The 18,253-nt window shown below is 49.2% G+C and overlaps 1 long non-coding RNA gene across 1 annotated transcript in view; it reads right to left on the reverse strand.

Annotated features, from left to right (window-relative positions):
* LOC138513646 (uncharacterized) overlaps nt 1–18,253 on the reverse strand; it is a 50,072-nt gene that overhangs the window by 23,893 nt on the left and 7,926 nt on the right. The window contains exon 2 of the long non-coding RNA XR_011281788.1: nt 3,967–4,025. This is a non-coding gene — a long non-coding RNA (uncharacterized lncRNA). The remainder of the gene's footprint in view (nt 1–3,966; nt 4,026–18,253) is intronic.

The following is an 18,253-nucleotide window of genomic DNA, read 5'->3' on the forward strand; positions in this document are numbered from 1 at the left end:
AATTCCAGTCTTTAAAATGGGTCAGCAGGATCACCCTGATAATTACAGGCTACTTGTCATATTAGACTGCAGCGGGAACATTTTAGCAAGCATTTTGCTGGAACTTCTATCAGCCTGGGTCATTGAAAAGGGTCTCTTAATCTACCACCAATTGGTTTTAGGAAGCGGTATGCCACACCACACGCAATCTGGACACTTTTGATGCTAATTTCAGACACTCAGTTTACGCCGGGTTTGGCATTATATGCCTGCTTTGTTGACTTCACAGCAGCCTTCGATAGTGTGCAGAGACAAATTATGGGAAATGTTGGAAGAGTGGCAACTTGATCCAACACTTCTTTACTTCATCAAAGCGCTCTATAGCTCCACGGAGGTTTGAATGCGTCTTTCACAGAATGGGAAGCAAACAAACACCATACCGACAAGGAAGGGTTTGAATCAGGGATGCGGGTTAGCACCCCGGCTGTTCAATTTGTTGTTTTCTCTTTTAGCTAGGAGGCTGGGTGAAGTCCTGAATTCTTCTCCGCAACACAGGTATAAGGGTTTGAGCTGTATCTCATATGCGGATGATGTTGTGGTCTTAGAACCAAAATTGGTTTACAAAGGTCACTTGGCGCGCTGGCGGAGTACGTGAGCACACTTGGCCTGAGACCAAACATCAGAAAAATGAAAATCATGGTCTTTGGGAAAGGGGCTCGATCGAGTAATAGGCTAGAGTGGTTTCTTGGCAGTCAGAAAGTGGAAACAACCGTAGAGTACAAGTACCTGGGAATTACTATCAGGCCTACATTTTCGGGGGCCAAGCTCTTAGAGGAGATAACCCAAAACGTCTGAAAGAAATGGTTCGTGTTAAGGAAGTCTATTGACAGCCAAGTAAGGAGAAGAATGGAGGCCAAGCTTCTGGCTTTTAAGACCTCAATAGTCCCTGCCATACTTTACGCCTTAGAAGTCTTCCCATGGAAATGGGTAGCCGTCCAGGGCAAGTTGGAGGGAAAAACATTACACTCAATGCTAAATTTACCATCTTCCAATCCAGTACATGCAATCAGACTGAAACGAGGAGTGCCATCCTTGTATTTGTCATGGTCATTGGCATCCTGTAATTTATGGGCCAGGATACATTTTGAGTTTGGAGGGCCAGACTCCTTACTCACACTTGCATTTCAGCATGCTCGTCGATACTCCAAGAGCGAATGGTTCACTAATCTGGACACAAGGACCATGCACTATTTGGAGGATATTGTGGTGACCCCCGTGCCGAAGACCTGCTTTGAATACAATCTAGCAAAGATCCTGGCTAAAGCAAGGGTATACGACACTAAGCGCGCATTGAGCCATCTTAGTTCTCTGAGGAAGTTTCAGGAATATACACACCAGGCCTTTATGATTTGATGACCCAAAACGTACTTAATAAAAAGACGCTACCAGCCCCTGATCAGATTTATACTATCAGTAAGACTCCAGTTTATTCCGATATTGGAAAATACTGGGGCCTGGTCGGGGATCCCACATTGCAGACTGTGCGGGAAACATATTGAATCCGCCCGACACATTTTAACCCAGTGTCATGACTTAGAAGCATTATACGAGCAGGCATATGCCAAATTTCAAAATCATGCCACCAAATACTTTTGTAGTATATTGTTTGGGGCGGAATCATTAATGACGTCAGCGTCCGCGATGGATGTCTGGGAAATAGCACTTGGGAAAGTCACTGTCAGAGCTCTAGAAAAGAGAGAGTAACAGTGTAAATCTTGATTGGGATTTGGAATCTATTGATGATATTAGTGTTTTAGCAGCAGTTTTTAAGATAGTATTAACTCAATTTACCACAAATGTTTATTGTGTTTGATTAATTCATTTTTGCTGTGTATCCTATGAAATGTGCATTCTTAGCATATATGTTATGTTTACTAGTTTTTATTTAACTGATATTTTTTTCTAAAAATGTGTAAATGAAAAAGTGTGAAAAGGGTGCTTGGCAGCCAAATGCACTTTAAACAATTTTTTTTTTAAAGTATTAATTTCTTTCCCCTAACCAGATTAAGCATCCAATGTCCAGGCATGCACACGCAGCACAAAGCTATTATCAACTTGGCCTGCCAAAGCTTTCAAGATATTGTGGGTCACTTCCTTTGTCTCAGACAAGCCCGCCAGAAATAGCTCCTTCGTAGCTGCTGAGGTTTTTCGCAATCTCTCTGATCTCCCAGCAAGGCTTCAAGTTGTAGACTCGAAGCATGGAGTGTGTGTTCAGGTGCTTAAGTGCAATAAACTGTTTTTGGGGGTGGGGTGACTAGAGGTAATAGAAGTCCCAAGAAGATCTGTTGTAGCCAAAGACGTGTATGCCTTTGAACTGTGTAAAAGCTTAGTCGCTAGAGCCAGCGTGCCATTGTGGAGAAGGGCATCGTAATTGTAGGATCCAGGGCAGGAGTGCTTACTGAGGAAGCCAGCGTATCTGTACCACTTCTCTTATGAGGTCTTAAAAAAGGAACTCATAGTGTGGGACTTCCTTATTACACTAAACTGTGACGTTAGCAGTTGTTCCTGCCCCACAGGCCTAATGCCTGTTCCTGGAATAAGATCCACTGGTAAGGCATAAGTGCAGAAATGGGCTAGGGAGGTTCACTCCTGTTTAAGGATCTGGCATCCATAACAACATTAGATTGAAGAAAAGAACAAAAGTCACTCTAAGGATATGCCTGGTACAGGATGGAAGAAAGCCTGAGTCTAAGCTCCATGGTCAAGGTCTGGGCCTTCTGACTGGGCAACATCAATGTATGAAGGGCACAGTCTGAAGAACAGAACTTTCTATGGGGTGGACCCAAGCCTCCGGAGGGTGATGTTTGGTCGCCCTCGCTTCTACTGCAAAGGGCACTGAAGGGGTTTTAGAATGATGCCCCTTAGATTTCACCTTCTGCAGATACACAGTCAAGAGGACGATTGCGACATGAACACTTAAGAGTGTGAGGTTGTTCCCCAAATTAAATGTGCTGAAGCCGAAAGGTGCATTGACAGTAGATGGTAGGTGCCCCTAAGAATAATGAGGCTCTCCCCTTTGGGAGATTGCATAGACCGATGGGACTGGCCCAGAGGTGCAAACAAGGTAGGAGTACTTTACACCTTAACAGGATGTTTTTGGCAGTATAAGGTCACCGAAGCAGCACATGGCAGTGCCAATAATAGGCTGTAGAAGCTCTAACTAGGGTATTGGCCCAGTGGAAGAACATGAAATCCTTTGTGGTGGGCACTGGAGTAAGTTTCAGAAGGAATCACTGGCAAGCCTGGTATCAGTGGACTTGCGGCCCAGAATGAATGACTGGGACCTCTGCCCGATGGACACTATGTGGCAGAAGAGCATTGTGCCTGCTTAACCCCTGGGATGATATCCCTAGTGAAAGGAGCCTAAAGATCAGGTTAGCTCCTGAGAGACCGATTGCGGGCAGGAGATCCCTGGTGGGAAAGTCTTGCGGCTAAGGAGAGGGTCACTAGTACCCTTTAAGTATGGGAGTATGCCACAAACGTGTTCCAAGGATGGGTGTCTGACTTTTCATTTTAGAAATGATAATCTTTTTTGTGTGCACCAGCAGAGGGTGGGTGGTGGAAAGCGTCCTCCCACTTCCTCATGCACGGTCTGCAAAGCGAAACTGAGGGAACTTTTATCCGGATCCACTATAGAAAATCAATGGGAAGAGGACATGCTGCACTTAAGCCAACAGTCAAAGGCATATGCCTGAAAGGTCAAAAAGAACATTAATTGAAGCATTGATAGATGCAGTCACCACGCAGAGCAAGGAAGGTCCCATGAGTTAGGCGTGTTGAAAATGTGTGGTGCTGCACAGCAGGCTCTAGTACCGTCCTCTTCCTGCGCTGACATCCTATAAGCATGAACGAAAGTGGGCGGGATGTAGGAGTGCATGTCAGATGGCATATAGTCCAAAATAAATAAAAAGAAATCTAAGGTCCTACCTGAGATGTCTTCACACTTCAGCCTCTCTTCTATCATGCACTGTGGAGATAATCCAAGCCTGTGTAAGCAGAGAAACAAATAATGTTATGAACATCAAGGTGTATTGTAATAAAGTCTAACAAGTGTTAATCAATAAATATAAGTTTATTCTGTTACAAGCATCAAACAGTCAAAATATGGAGTACTTTAGATGCTATTAGATTTATTTTATGTTCATTTGAAGTACACCAAAGATCTTGCATCCAGTCCCACCTCTCGCGCTTCCTCGCACAGATGTTATCGTGATCTCTGGGGGGTGTTTTGTACATGCATTTTTAAACATTTTAAAGTAATCCTACAAAATATTATTGGGGATTCACTGCATCAACAGTGTGGCAAAACATGGATGAACACATACCAGAAAGTGCAGCTGAAATATGTTAGTCTAAAAAGGAACAAGTTACTTACCTGTAACTGTTGTTCTCCAGCATGGGTCTGGCATGGATTCACATGCTCATGAATATTCCCTGTTGTCAGGCTGGGAATACTCAGTAAAAGAAAGAATCAGTTTCAGTTTCAGTTTCATTTCTGAGCTGTCTTTCTCCTAACAACCAATCACTGAGCTCTGGGTCATACTGCCCCCAGCCAATGACTACCCTTTAACTAAGCACCTCCTCAGGCAGCCATCTTCAGATTTGGTAGCATGTAAAGTGGCAGTAGGACCAAGAGAAGAGCCACAGAGGGGTAGGCAGGAGGGTTCGCTTGTTAATCCATGCCAGACCCATGATGGAGAACAACAGTTACAGGTAAGTAACTAGTTCCTTCTCCAGCATGGGTCTGGCATGGATTCACATGCTCATGAACAAAGAATACATAGCAGTACACACATGCACTACCACGGGAGGTGGCAAGGCTCAAAATAAGCATCTCTTACCTCCTCACCAGGCTCATCTTGAAGCGAACAGGTTGCGCAGCACTGCTTGGCCGACTCTGGACTCCTCCTTGGAATCCCTGTTGACGCAATAGAACTTTGTGAAGGTGTGCATCGACCTCCACATAGCAGCCCTGCAGATGTCCAGCGGGGGCTCACCGGACAGGAATGTCGTGATAGTAGTGATCACCCTGGTGGAATGGGCTCCCGAACGGCCAGGCAGCAGTTGGTTTGCCAACCGGTGACAGTGGGTGATACAGCCAGAGATCCATCTGGAAATTGAAGCCTTAGACAGGGCCTACCCATGGTTCACAGGACCAAAGTTCATGAAGAGCTGAGATGTTTTCCGAAAACTGTTCGTGTGGGCCACATAAAACTTTAGGACTCTAGCCACATCCAGCGAGTGCAATGTCCTTTCAGCCAGCGATAAAGGCATCGGAAAAAACACAGGCAACACCAAGGGCTTGTTTAGATGAAAGTCCGACGGCACCTTGGGCATGAAGGAGGGGTGCGTCCGCAGCACCAGCCTTGTCTCATGGAAAGTCAAGTAAGGTGGCTTACAGGAGAGGGCCTGGATCTCACCCACTCATTGTGCAGAGGTCATAGTCATGAGAAAGGCTGTTTTCCACGACAGAAACTTGGGCGGAACCGAATGCATAAGCTCGGAGGTTCCGTGAGCCTAGTTAGTACCACATTGAGTTCCCACGCCGGGGCCGGAGCCTTCACCGGCGGGAACGAGCGGAATAGTCCCTTGACGAATTCCTTGACCAACCGGTGCGACCTGGGGCTTTGGTGTAGCAGGAGATAGCCGCCAGATGGACCTTGGTGGAGGCTTGAGACAGCCCCGATTTGGCCAACGGCAGCAAATATTGAAGTACCTGAGGGGCCTTGACCCTCAGAGGGTCGATCTTCTGGGGACAACAACAAATAGCGAATCTCTTCCACTTGAGTCCATAGCATTTCAAAGTAGACGACGCTCTAGCCTTGGTGAGAACTTCTTTGCAGTTCACCGGGAGATCGTAGCCACCAAATTCTAGCGCTGCAGGAGCCAGGCCTTTAGGTTTAGAGACCCTGGATCGTGGTGAAGAATGCCGCCTCCTTCCCCGGCGAATAGATCCACGACCACTGGTAGCTTGACTGGTGGGGCCGCTGACATGCTGAGAAGGACCGGGTACCAAATCTGCCTCGCCCACCCCGGTGCGACGAGAATCATCCAGCACCGGCACCGTTTGAGTTGACTGATGACTCGAAGTAACAACGGCAAAGGAGGGAACAGATACAGAAAGAGTCCTTCCCAAGGAAATAAGAATGCGTCCCCCATGCTCCCCTGCTGGGGAAACCTGCTGGCAAACCTCCGGCACTTGGTGTTCGTCGACGGCACAAACAAGTCAATCTGGGGATTGCCCCATTTGAGGAACAGGTTCTCCACTAGGTACTGCCGAAGTTCCCACTCATGGCAAGAGCGAAGCTCCCTGCTCAGAGAATCGGTAACGCAACCTTGTTCTTTACTCCTGCCAGATGAAACGGGATGAGCGCTGGGGATCTGGTGCCCCCGTTTCCTGATGTAAAACATCATAATGGTATTGTCTGTGAAGACCTGCATCACCTTGCACTTGAGGGATGGCAGGAATGATTTGAGGGCCCAAAACACTGCCCGTAGCTCCAGAACGTTTATGTGCAACGTCTTCTCCTCCGGCAGCCACAGGCCTCTGGTGTGCAGACTTCCGGTGTGGGCTCCCCATCCTTCCAGGGAAGCGTCCATAGTGACCGTCTCCTGGTGTGGTGGGACCTGGAAATTCGCACCTCCGGTCAGATGCGAGCACACGCCCTCCCACCTTATCGCCCAACGGAACCCCTCATCGAGCGCAATCCTGTCCTGGAAGCTTCTGGACACAGGAATCCAACAGGCGTCGAGGAACTCCTGCAGTGGGGACATCCGTAACCTGCAGAGTCGGATGAGATAAATGCATGATGACATCATGCCGAGCAGGGATTTGATGGCCCTCACCGTGGCAATCTTCAGAGTTGGCAGCCATTGCACCTTGCTCAGGATGGCCGCTACTCTCTCCTCTGACGGTGATGCCAGGCATGAAGGTGTGTTGAGCCGGGATCCCAGGAACAGCGTGTCCTGGGATGGAGTCAAGCAGGACCTTTAATAATTCACTGAGAACCCCAGATCCGTCAGTAGGCGGACGGTCCTTGCCGTGTGGTCGATGCTGATGTCTCTTGAACTGGCCCGGATGAGCCAGTCGTCCAAGTATGGGTAGACGTGGATCCCTTGTAGTCGTAGATGGCCCGCCACCAGCGCCAGGCACTTGGTGAAGACTCTGGGCGCTGACTTCAGCCCGAAGGGAAGGGCCTTGAATTGGTAATGCTTCTCTTGAACAACAAAGCGCAGAAACTTGCGGTGTCCTTTGTGAATGGGGATGTGGAATTACGCATCCTCGAGATCCAACAACGACAGGAAGTCTACCTCTTCCAGTTGTCCGAGCACGTGTTGAAGAGTGACGATTCAGAACTTCTGGGACTTTATGTATTTGTTCAGTCCGCGCAGGTAGAGAATGGGCCTCCAGTCCCTGGTCTTCTTTCTTACGAGGAAGTGCCTTGGGTATACTCCGGAGCCCCGGAGTCGCTGTGGAACCAGCTCTATCGCCCCTTTCTTTAGCATGGCCGAACCTCCAGCAGCAGCTGAGGGACGTGGTTTTCCTGTCGGGCCACCAGAGGTATCTGGGGACACTTTCGTTGGAACTCTAGAGTGTGTCCATGGGCGAGAGCGTCCAGCACCCAACCGTCTGTGGAGATGGTCTTCCACACGCTGACGAAGTTCGCCAGCCGGCCTCCCACCGGGGTGCACGGGTGGGGGCCCGACATCCCAGCCAGTTCATTCTTGCTTGGAGGTCGACAGGCCGCCTTGGGGTCCCTGGCGACGAAGGCGTCCTACTCCAAAAGCCTTAGAGCGGCCACTGTTGGTTTCCTGGGCCGAGGAGTGAGAGGGCTGGCGGTAAGAAGAGGAGCCCCTGCCGTAAACCTTCAAAGATCGGAGAAACTTGCCTCCGAAGAGCCCCCGCCGTAACCCTTCATAGATCAGGGAGACTGAGGGTCGAAAGGACGGCCGTCACTGCTGTAGCGTGCCTAGGGCACGTGCCCGTCTTGATTGCTTGCTGAGACTCATCCACAACCTTCCTGAAAAGATTGTCTCTGTCAAACGGCATGTCCAAAACCCTTGTCTGGACCTCCTGTCAAAAGTTGGTGGCCTTGAGCCAGCCACGGCAGCGAAGGCAAACACCATTGCCCATCTGGCGGAAACCCAAGTCTGCGATGTCCGTGGCCACCGTGATGGCGTGGTCCGACGCCACCTCGCCCTCTTGAAGAATCTCCAATGCCTCTGCCCTTTTATTGTCAGTGAGGAAGTCCAGCAGGGGGGCGAGCTTGAACCACAGCTTCCAGTCGTAGCGCGCTACGATAGCGAGGGCATTGGCGGCCTTGATGGTCGTCGCTGCAGAGGAGATAACTCACCTCCCCATCGCATCCAATTTCTTCCCCTCGCTGTCCGGAGGGGTGGACAGTGCCGAAGACGTAGAGCCCGATGACTTCTTCTTGGCGGCTGCAGAAATCACAGAGTCTGGTGACGGTTATGCCCGCAAGCACTTAGGCGCAGATTCTGGCAACCTGTACTTCTTCTCTAAGCGATCCCTCTTCGCTGGGACCGTAGAAGGGTTTTTAATAAGTGCCAGTCCTTCATCTGAAACGTTATCCAAGAGCGGACTGAGAGGATGGTCTTCCTCTTCGCCTCGTATAAGAAGCCCTCCTTCTTCTTCTCCTCTGGTGCGAGCTGGAAGAGCTCTGATGCTCTGGAGATCATCGCATGGAATGATCCTATCTCATCCGGTGGAGAGGATCTGGGCGGAGGCGACGGGAGGCCCCCATCCTGCCGTAGTCTTCCGTGCCTGTCATCGTCACTGTGTCCGACTCCGTCTGGCCCGTGGTGGGTAGCGGAGAAGGAGGAGACGGGGGGGCAGGGGGCTGCTGGTGCCTCTTACTTTTCTTGGATGGAGGTTCCACTGTCGTCAGCAGATCGTTCAGCACCAGTGCCACTGGGAGAGTGGGTGGCGGCACCTTCGGTATCCTCTTCTGTATCTCAGATACAAGTGTATGAAGGGTAGAGTGAATGTCCATGGAAAGATCTCTAGGTGGCATTTGTGGTGCAAGGACCGGCAGCTGGGGGGCAGGAGTAGGGCCAGGACCCCCATTGTCTTGGGGCTCCTCGACGGTATCTCATTCGTCGTTCTCCTCATTGTCGCCCTCGTCGGCACCCTCGTCGTAGGGCACGACTCAAACATTTCTCTCATCGCCACCCTCCTCCTGGATGGTCTGGAGGTAGACGATATATTCGTGCCCTGGAGGACTTCAACGCCTCCCCCCCTTTCTTCGCATCCAGAGGGGATGGCCTCGAGGAGATGACCAGCATCTTCTTCTCTGGGTTCTTCTCAATGGGCTGGAATGAAGACTCCATCCTGGCCAGGAGGGACACTTTTTTCTTCGGAAGGGCGCCCTGCGGGTCCGCCCCCGCAGCCTTCGAAAGGGACGCTACCACCACCTCGATGGAAGGAGCTGCCTTTGGCTGGTGCACCTGGGCTTTACACGGTCAGGCCAGGCCCCTTGTCCTACTTGGCCTTCGTGGTTGCCCCAGAAACCTTGTCCTGCTTGGCTTCTCCTTAGGGGCCAGCTTGGTCATTTCCGGGGTCACCTTCAGCTTGCCCAGGTCATCCGACTTCCTCTTGGATAAAGATCCGGAGCGTTGGATGGAGACCGATGCGGCTGGGGATGTCGAAGGCGCCCGCCGCAACCGTGTCCCAATGGTTGCGGACTTGCAGTGCTTGGCCTTTTGTTGGACCCCCGCGGGAGGGGCGCCTTCAAAGGACTTAGAAGCCCGCTCAGCTTTTCCGGATCTGGGAGAGGCATGCTCCTGGGAACCACCCGGAACCACCCAGTGCAGAGGCCTTGACCTGCAGCCACTCCTCCAACCGTTTATGCCGATCCTTCAACGTGCGTTTCGAGAATTCACAGCAAAATGCACAATCTTCCTCTTTATGCGATGGGTACAGGCAGTACAGGCACTGGGAATGTTTATCGTTCATGTAAACATTTCTCCAACCGCAGTCGGAACACAGCTTGAAATGGGAAGGGGAATCCTTCTCATCCAACATGGTCTAAGCGGCATAGGCCTGAAAAATCTTGTGGAAGATTCCACGAAGAAACTCAATAAAATCCGCCCTTGAGGGGTGCTGAAGAAATCCAAAAACGGGTCCCCGTTTATCGTAAGGATGATCGATGGAGCACAAGGCTTGATTGACCGAAAATAGAGTAAAACTCTTCCAAAAAGCGAAAAACGCAGTAGGCACAAGGACTCCCAACATCTGAACATGCAGTAAAAATCGGAAGAGGGCTGCCTGAGGAGGGGCTTAGGTAGAGGGCAGTCATTGGCTGGGGGCAGTATGACCCAGAGCTCAGTGATTGATTGTTAGGAGAAAGACAGTTCAGAAATGAAATAAACTGATTTTTTCTTTTACTGAGGATTCCCAGCCTGACGACGGGGAATATGAGCATGTGAATCCATGCCAGACCCCATGCTGGGGAATGTCTGGTTATCATTTGGTTTATAGCTCCACTCTCTTCCTTCTTGCATGCCAAATTTACAGTTCAGTGAGGGGTCAGTTGCTCAATAGGCTGTATGATCTTTGATCAGAGGTTGCAATATGCAACAGTTTTGTTGGTTCAATTTTCCGATGTGTTTCAAGATGTCTGTGGAACTCTACCTTTAAGTTCCAGTTTGCAGCATTACTCCTTGGATTCCTCTGCTGGCCAGAACTAATGCAAACATGCCCCTTTCATCTGGAGACTCCTCCTGTGGGTGGATGCCAATGAAGCTCAAGAGAAAGAGCATGCAGTCATGAAATGGCAGGAGGGGACAGAAGGTCATTGTTCATCTTCTCCACACTATGCACTAGGCCATACATTATTTGAACTGGCAGAGACTTATGGCTTTCGTCACCATATCCAGTTTCTGCTGAGAAAGTGGTGGGAGTGGAGGAAGTGTATTGGGGGTCCATAGAAAAGGGAGGACACCTCACTGGGGCATGCACACCAGAGTTTTCTCCTGGCAGCATTGGTGGCAGCTTTGCCCCAATGCCCGGTGGTGGGGGAGGAAGGGAGCAGCAATAGGCTACCATTTACATCTTCTGTTTTTGAACATTTGCGACATCAGTGACAGACAGCAGGCAGCAGCACCAAAACATCTGGGGATAATTAGCTACCACCGGGATGCAATTGGGACCACTCTTGAGCTTGTGGATGAGCTTTGAAATCAGGGGAAGAGGAGAAGTACCAAAGAATGCCTGAATCTCAGATGGGAAGGATCGGAAAGGTCACTCCCCCTTCCAAGAGGCATAAAGTGGGCACGTCATGTTGACTTGGCTGGCAAACAGTTCTGAAACTGCGGTGCCTGAGTCCAAACCCATTGTCTAAATTGACCACCAGTCCCTCTCTCAGAGAGTCTGCCCTGACATTGAGGGCACCGAAGAAAAAACTAGTTTTGAATAGTATGGTGTCACAGCTGGAAGTCTAGGTCACAAAGCTGATGAAATCCCTCCATACCACACCTGTTTCTTGAAGTAAAACATTGTGGCTCCATTGTCTCTGTAGACTAAAACGCTGAATCCCATGGTGGAGCAGGAGAACGCTGAGAACCAGTAAGTTATCTTCAAATGTCCTGCATATTGCTTTATATTGCTTGGACCACCTCCTCCCAACAGTTACATGCAAGACCATGACCTGGAGGCTGTTCCAAAGGGAGGCACCAGCCGAAGACAGATCTACCCCCAGCAAAACGACTAACCCTGAGGGAGTTAGAGGTAGAGGAGCAAAGGGGTCGAGAGGGGAGGTATTTACGGAGGGATAGTTGAAGGTATTTTGGACCCAGGCCACAGAAGGCCTTGTGGACAATGCAGAGGGTTTTAAATGTAATCCTTGCATCCACTGGGAGCCAATTAAGGGATTTCAAGGCTGGAGAGATAGGATCCCAGGGCTTGAGGCAAGGATAAGTCTTGCAGTCCTGTTCTGGATTAGTTGTAGAGGGCGGAGAGTGGAAGCAGGTAGATTTAGAAAGAGGCTGTTACAGTAATCCAGTCTGGAAAGAACCAGAGCTTGGCAGACAGTGAGCTTTTGTGGGAAGGTGAGGAAAGGCTGAGTACCACTAAGGCAGTGAAGTAAGAAGTTTTATTTTTTGGAGACTTATAAGAGATGTGTGCGGAGAAGGAAAGTGTACAGTCAAAGATAACCCCAAGGTTCTTAGCCGCGCAGGTAAGGGTGGGAGGCCGGCCAGAGAATGAGAGGAAAGGATGGAGATGGTGTACCAATAAGGAGGATCTCAGTCTTGTTGGCATTTAGACATAGATCATTGGTGGCACACCAATTTTGAATGGTGATTAGATAATCGGAGATGAGGGAAGGAGAGGAGGAGGCTGAAGGAAGCCTGAAAATGAGTTGGGTGTCGTCAGCATAGCACTGGAAAGTTGAGCAGAGCATTGAGATGTAGCAAGCAAGAGTTGCCAGATATTGGCCCAAAATCCCATCTATCCCAGCACCTTGCGCAGCCAGCCCGTGCCATCGCCTCCCCCTGCCAGCTCAGTGCGAGCCCTGTTCTCATGGGAGTCCAGCCATTCCTTGTTACAATCCCATAGTATCTCCTATGTGCTCCTCGAAGAGCGTGAGACAGTGACAAGTCATAAGTCAGAGTGCCCTTTCATCTCCACTAAACTGTCTGTGCCAGTTCAACCCCCACCCTGCCCGGCCAGAGCCCACCAGTCCTGACCCACAGTTCCTTTCATGCGATACCCATTTGACCCACCCCCACCTCGATCACTCCATGACCCCCTGCCACCGCCCTAACCTCGAGTAGCAGTACATTTCCCTAAAAACAACACACGTCTACCTATATCACTAGGACCGAAAGGGACATATGGGAGATTAAAACCTCGGGGCTGGGCACCTGGGTGTGGGATATGCTGTGTCAAAGAGAATCCAGAGTGTAGAGGTTGCAATGCCAATACATCAAGCTTATCTGACTTGAATACCCCTATTCATGCAAGACTATGTGTGTGCCATTATTTCTGCATTATCAGTTCCTGTTGTTTAGTTTAGTTAGTTATAGATGTTCCTCCCTCGCCCTGGCCTCCTTCACATCGAGGAGATGAACCCAGCTGACTCACGTGTGCCAAGAACAGCTGCAAGACGGTGACCAATGAGCATCTTGTATCCCATAAAGTATCAACTGCTCTATAGTCCACGCACCCATCTGACACAAGAATGAGTACTGTATATGTGTCATCATCAGTGATGCTATGTGTCCTTTTAATGTGCTGTGTATTGTTTGGCAGAGCACTCTCGGGCAGCAGAGTTCTTTGCTTGCTAACTTTATTTTATGTAAAGTTTGTTATCCTTGCAATTTATCTCTTGGTCTCATTCTCTGATGGGTTGTGTCCTCATTATTTGGTCTATTGGAATATAGTGTGTTATAAAGGTGCGTGCTTTCATAACCCAAGGGGGAGTCCATCGCCATAGCAATGCAAGGGCCAAGTAAACGTTTTCAGAGTCGTAAGCATGCACCGGTCCATCCATCTAAGAAAGTTGGATTGGACTGTTTCTGGGACTGAGAGGGGAAGGATGAGGGAAATTAATCCCTTTGTATTGTGTTTCGTTTTTTAGAGCTGCCGGAAGGATGGTAGTTAATCAGTCAACAGAGGTTACGAGGCACCAACTGAAAACCCCTAAAACCCGGAGGTGCTGTGCAATGGAGAGGGCTTAAATTCCGACTAACTTTGTGGTGATGGCCTAGAGAGTCTTAGCTATAAGGGTATTTGATGTTCACCTTAATCAAAACCTCATCTGTGTCGCAATGGAAATAGTGGATGCCGCGAAACGAAATGGACACCATTTTATCCAGAGCTTTCAACATTAGTTTGGTGGGGATGTAGGTAGGTGCCATGCTGAGAGAATCCCATTCTCACAATAGGTCCCACTAACAATCCCTATGTGTCCACAGAGGAAGGTCTTGTGTGGGCCATGGTAGGCTCTCATAGTGTACACAATGGTAAATATAATCAGGTAGGGCTAGAGGGAAAACCACGCCCGCGGCCATAGGAACTGACCAACCCACCTGTGGCTGGAAGTCAAGTGGGGCATGGGTATGGAACACTGAACCCCAAACACTGACATTGAGGTGCCAAGTCACGCTGTAAAAGTGAACACAGAGGTTTCTTGAGATCTAGAAGCTGTTGTAGCCTGTGTCCCGTAAGCTGTGAGGGCTAGAATCCTGATCTAGAGCGGCAGGTGGCCTAAAGGAGGGTCATAGTGAGCCTCCACGTAGCCCCTCATTTTGGGCACCTGAAGTGCATGAGGTGAGGATTCAGCTGAATTAATTGACTCTTTTGTGGAGGGCATATGGAAGTCCAACAAGGGTTCATCTGTGTTTTCAGAAAGGGACTCCTTTCAGAGTGAAAATTACAAAAACATTACTGGGGGCTTTCCATTTTGACACACACCCTTACACGAAACCCCTGAAATCTTCTGTTTGAGAGGGGTCCTAAAAGGGTTCAACTTAAAATGTTGCCAAATGCAAAGTCAAAAAAATAGGGAAAATAAGTCAGTGATCAATTGGTTCCATCTACTTCCTTCTCGGCATGTATTTAATGTACCATGCGTTCGCCCTTCACGCCAACCCCTTTGGGGTTCTCAATCAGTCTTATCTTATGAGCACTTTGTTTGTTTGCTGTTAAAGATGCAGGTGGCATCTTTCTGCAATGAGGTTTTGAGGCAGGATGGTAAAGACCTGACACCCATGTATGCCGCTTAAGCACAGTGTTAGGGCCTGCAAGAGGGCTGTGAATGGTCCTCCGTGCAAGGGCCTGGTGAGCTTGGTAGGTAACGCACACATACATAACACCTTAGGACTGCCCCTGGTGTTGGGTCTGTTCGTAATCCACAGCTATGAGGCTGGTACCTCGTGCCATTCGACACAGTGCGTGGTGAACAACTCACCTCGCCCCAGTGGCTGTGAAAACAATAACATACCTCAGCGTTGAACAATCTGCCAAACTGCCTTGGAAGCTGCCGCTCTAAAAGTTCCTACCATCGCTTGAGGTGTATGAGGAGGGAGGAGTAGGTGGCACCTTGGCAGAGCATGTAGTCTGGGCAGAAATTATCAGGGCTCTACTATTGTAAGCAATGTGCAGGTGGCTCAAAGTCTACATAAGCTTGCTCACAACCTATGGAGCATCCAAAGCCTATTCTGAGGGGCATAGACATGGGGGAGGAAAGAAAAACACAGAATAATTTGGCGCCAAAAAAAATAGCACCACCGTCCACTGATGCTACAGGAGAATACTTGAGTGAGCGCACATGCGAGCATGCATACGCCTGGTGCAGTCTTTCTTTTAAATGGTTGCTGCTCTGCATCTCCCACAAGTGTGGAGGAAAAGGGATGGGACGTGGGAGTACATGTTTTACATAGGAATGCTTGCACATATCTTTGAGAGGTCTGATGGTGTGTTCCCCCATGCACAGCCCACATTAAAATGTGTTGCTAAACGATCCTGTGTACTGATGGTGGTTTCTTGTGGAGCTTTTCATGTTTCCCCCCATTACACAACTACCTGTAAGTTATATGGCTTGTTTGTACCCAGTTTTTCTGTGACATGTATTCTTATTTGTTTTAAACATGTGCCAGCCGCTAGTGCGTGAACATTTTAAAGCCAGGCCTTGTGTTCCTCAAAATGAAGAAAATATGAAGGATAGGGCGCAAGGAGCTCACGGCCTTCCAAATGAGGGCCACTGAAGGACTGTAGAGTATTCTGCCTCAGGATGTCCCAAATTAGAGCTTTTGAGGGCTCAGCATGACAGCCACCTGAGATATATTACCTCGGCCAGGATCCCTCAAAATAAGGGTTGGTTGAATCCGAGGGCATGCCTCAAGGCCCTCAATTGAGGACTATCAGGCATTGTTTCTTTTGGCCTACTGGGTACAATATGCTGTCGCGGGACTCTCTAGATGAGGGTATCTGGAAGGTTTTTGGCTATGCTGCCTTGGGGCCCAATATATGGCTAGGCTAGAGATATATGGCAGGAATCTGTAAATGAAAGGGACTTAGGGACCATGAAGAATGCTGTGGCTGGACCCTCCAAACTGGGGTCACCCAAGGAAGCTCCAAATGAGTGCCTTAAGAGGCATGTAGTAAGATGTGTCATGATCATCCAAATGAGGGTTGCTTGATGTAGGCTGCCACAGGCTTCTCTAATCAAGGGCAACATAGACTCTCTACATGAGGGTTACTCAAGGGCTAAAGGCAACGCTCCCACAGAACCTTCATAATGAGGGTCACCTGAGAGCTATGGGGTGAGCCGACCCAGTACATAAGGGTACGTTTTGTCTGTGAGGTATACTTTAATAGCCCCCTCCAAATTAAGGCCGCTTGATGGATGAGTACGGAGCAGCAGGCTGCCTCAGGACCTTGAAAACGAGGGTCCCTGGAGGGAGATGACAGGCTTTCTCAAGTTTCTAACTTCCATGCTTACAAATCTCTCCATGCTATCCAGTGCTTCTTTAACAGGAGACCAAGCGTAAAGTCTTTGGAAACGCTGACCCACCCTCTGCTATGTCAATATTTTTATTTATTTATTTATTTGAATTTGTATAGCGCACTGCAGCCCAAGGGCATCGAGGCGCTGTTACAAGAATATGACTTTGTTACAGGAAATGCATGACTACAAGATTACAGAACGAATTGCATGTTTACATAGTTAATTAAGGCTTGTCTCGGGGTTACAGTGAGCACAGGCCTTGTTTTGTGAGTACTGAGGCAGGTAAATACACACAATACAGTGGTTACACAAATAGAAGTGTCTTGATAGCTGTTCTGAATGCTGTGTAAGGGTCATTGTTCCTGATGTGTGGAGGGAGCAGGTTCCAATTGGAGGCAGCATTAACTGGAAAGCAGATGCTACCCATTTTTATCGTATCTATATTCTATGATTTACAAATATTTTCTTCCACGATGTACATATCATTTAGATTGCTGGTTTGCTGCTGTTGTGGTTCTTTAGTGCAAACCAGACCACTGGCTTGGCTCTCCTTAATAATTCCCTCCAGAGGACCAGGGCTATGTGGTGGTGTCTAAAGCTCTCAAAGACACTGACCCAATCGCAGCTCGTGGGCAGGGTCACCCATGAACTGGGGCATCCCATTTCCTAAAAAGATAGAATGATACTACGTAGAGTACTTTGGCGCCCTCCCACAGCAGGGGGGATACCCAATGAAACCCTGCATTGGGATCAAAAGGTAGAGACTGATGAATGCCCCACTTAGAAAATGCATGATGTGTTCACTGACTGAGAAGGCCCTGCGCATGAGAGCAAAGTATGTCTTCAGAATGCATGCACTCTAGCCTGCTACTAGAACCACATTTCAGACCGAATATAGTATGGTCCCACAGCCTCGCTCCTCCCTCCTACCAGACGGGTGTAGAGCCAGAGTGACAGGGGACTGTCCCTTGCCCTTATCTAGCGGCCATGGGCGGCACAATAGAGCAGGAAATGGGCAGACCAGGTGAGCCTGGCGGACTGTTGCTGCTGCCACTCTCCCTGGGACCCTGCATCAATTGGGACTGCCTTTGACATCAGCGAGGCATGTGCCAGCCACAGAAACCACTTGCATGTTGCTGACGGATACCCGATGTCTGTGTAATTTGAACGCTGCCATTTTACACCGCTACAACTTCAGTGTCATTCAGCAGACGAGAGTGGTTGAGGGGTGAAAAGTGTACGATATACTGGAGAATGAAACTAAATAAATATATACTTCAATTCCTTTCTTTGTGCACATCCACCCTCTTTACCCTCACTTGACTGACACAGTTTGGCTCCTTCTTGCCAGCCTAGCTGATGGACAGGCTCAGAATCAGTGTCTCAGGGAGAGTTATGAAGGTGAAGACCGAAATACAAGAAAAGATGGAGGAGACACCACGATAACCGGGGCAGGGTCCTCCTCCTCCATCCTCCTACGATGAAGGCTTGCGGGAGATTCAAGAAATAGAGGAAGGAGAAGAGGAAGAACGACAGAGCAAAGAAGAGGAACCTGCATCCAAAAGGAAGAGGAACATGACTTAGAGGGCCATGGCCAGCAAGCAGAGGCAGCGAAGAAGCGCAGATCGACTGGTGCAAAAGGAAGGGGGAGGGCGCAGGAGCCTGTAGGCTCAACTGCGCCTGTACTGGCTGAGGCTCCAAGGATTTGTGGCAGTGCACCCAGCGCACCTGTAGCCAATTCG

Source organism: Ambystoma mexicanum, chromosome 12 (genome assembly GCF_040938575.1).
Source record: "Ambystoma mexicanum isolate Mex_15411 chromosome 12, UKY_AmexF1_1, whole genome shotgun sequence".
Classification (NCBI taxonomy): Eukaryota; Metazoa; Chordata; class Amphibia; order Caudata; family Ambystomatidae; genus Ambystoma; species Ambystoma mexicanum.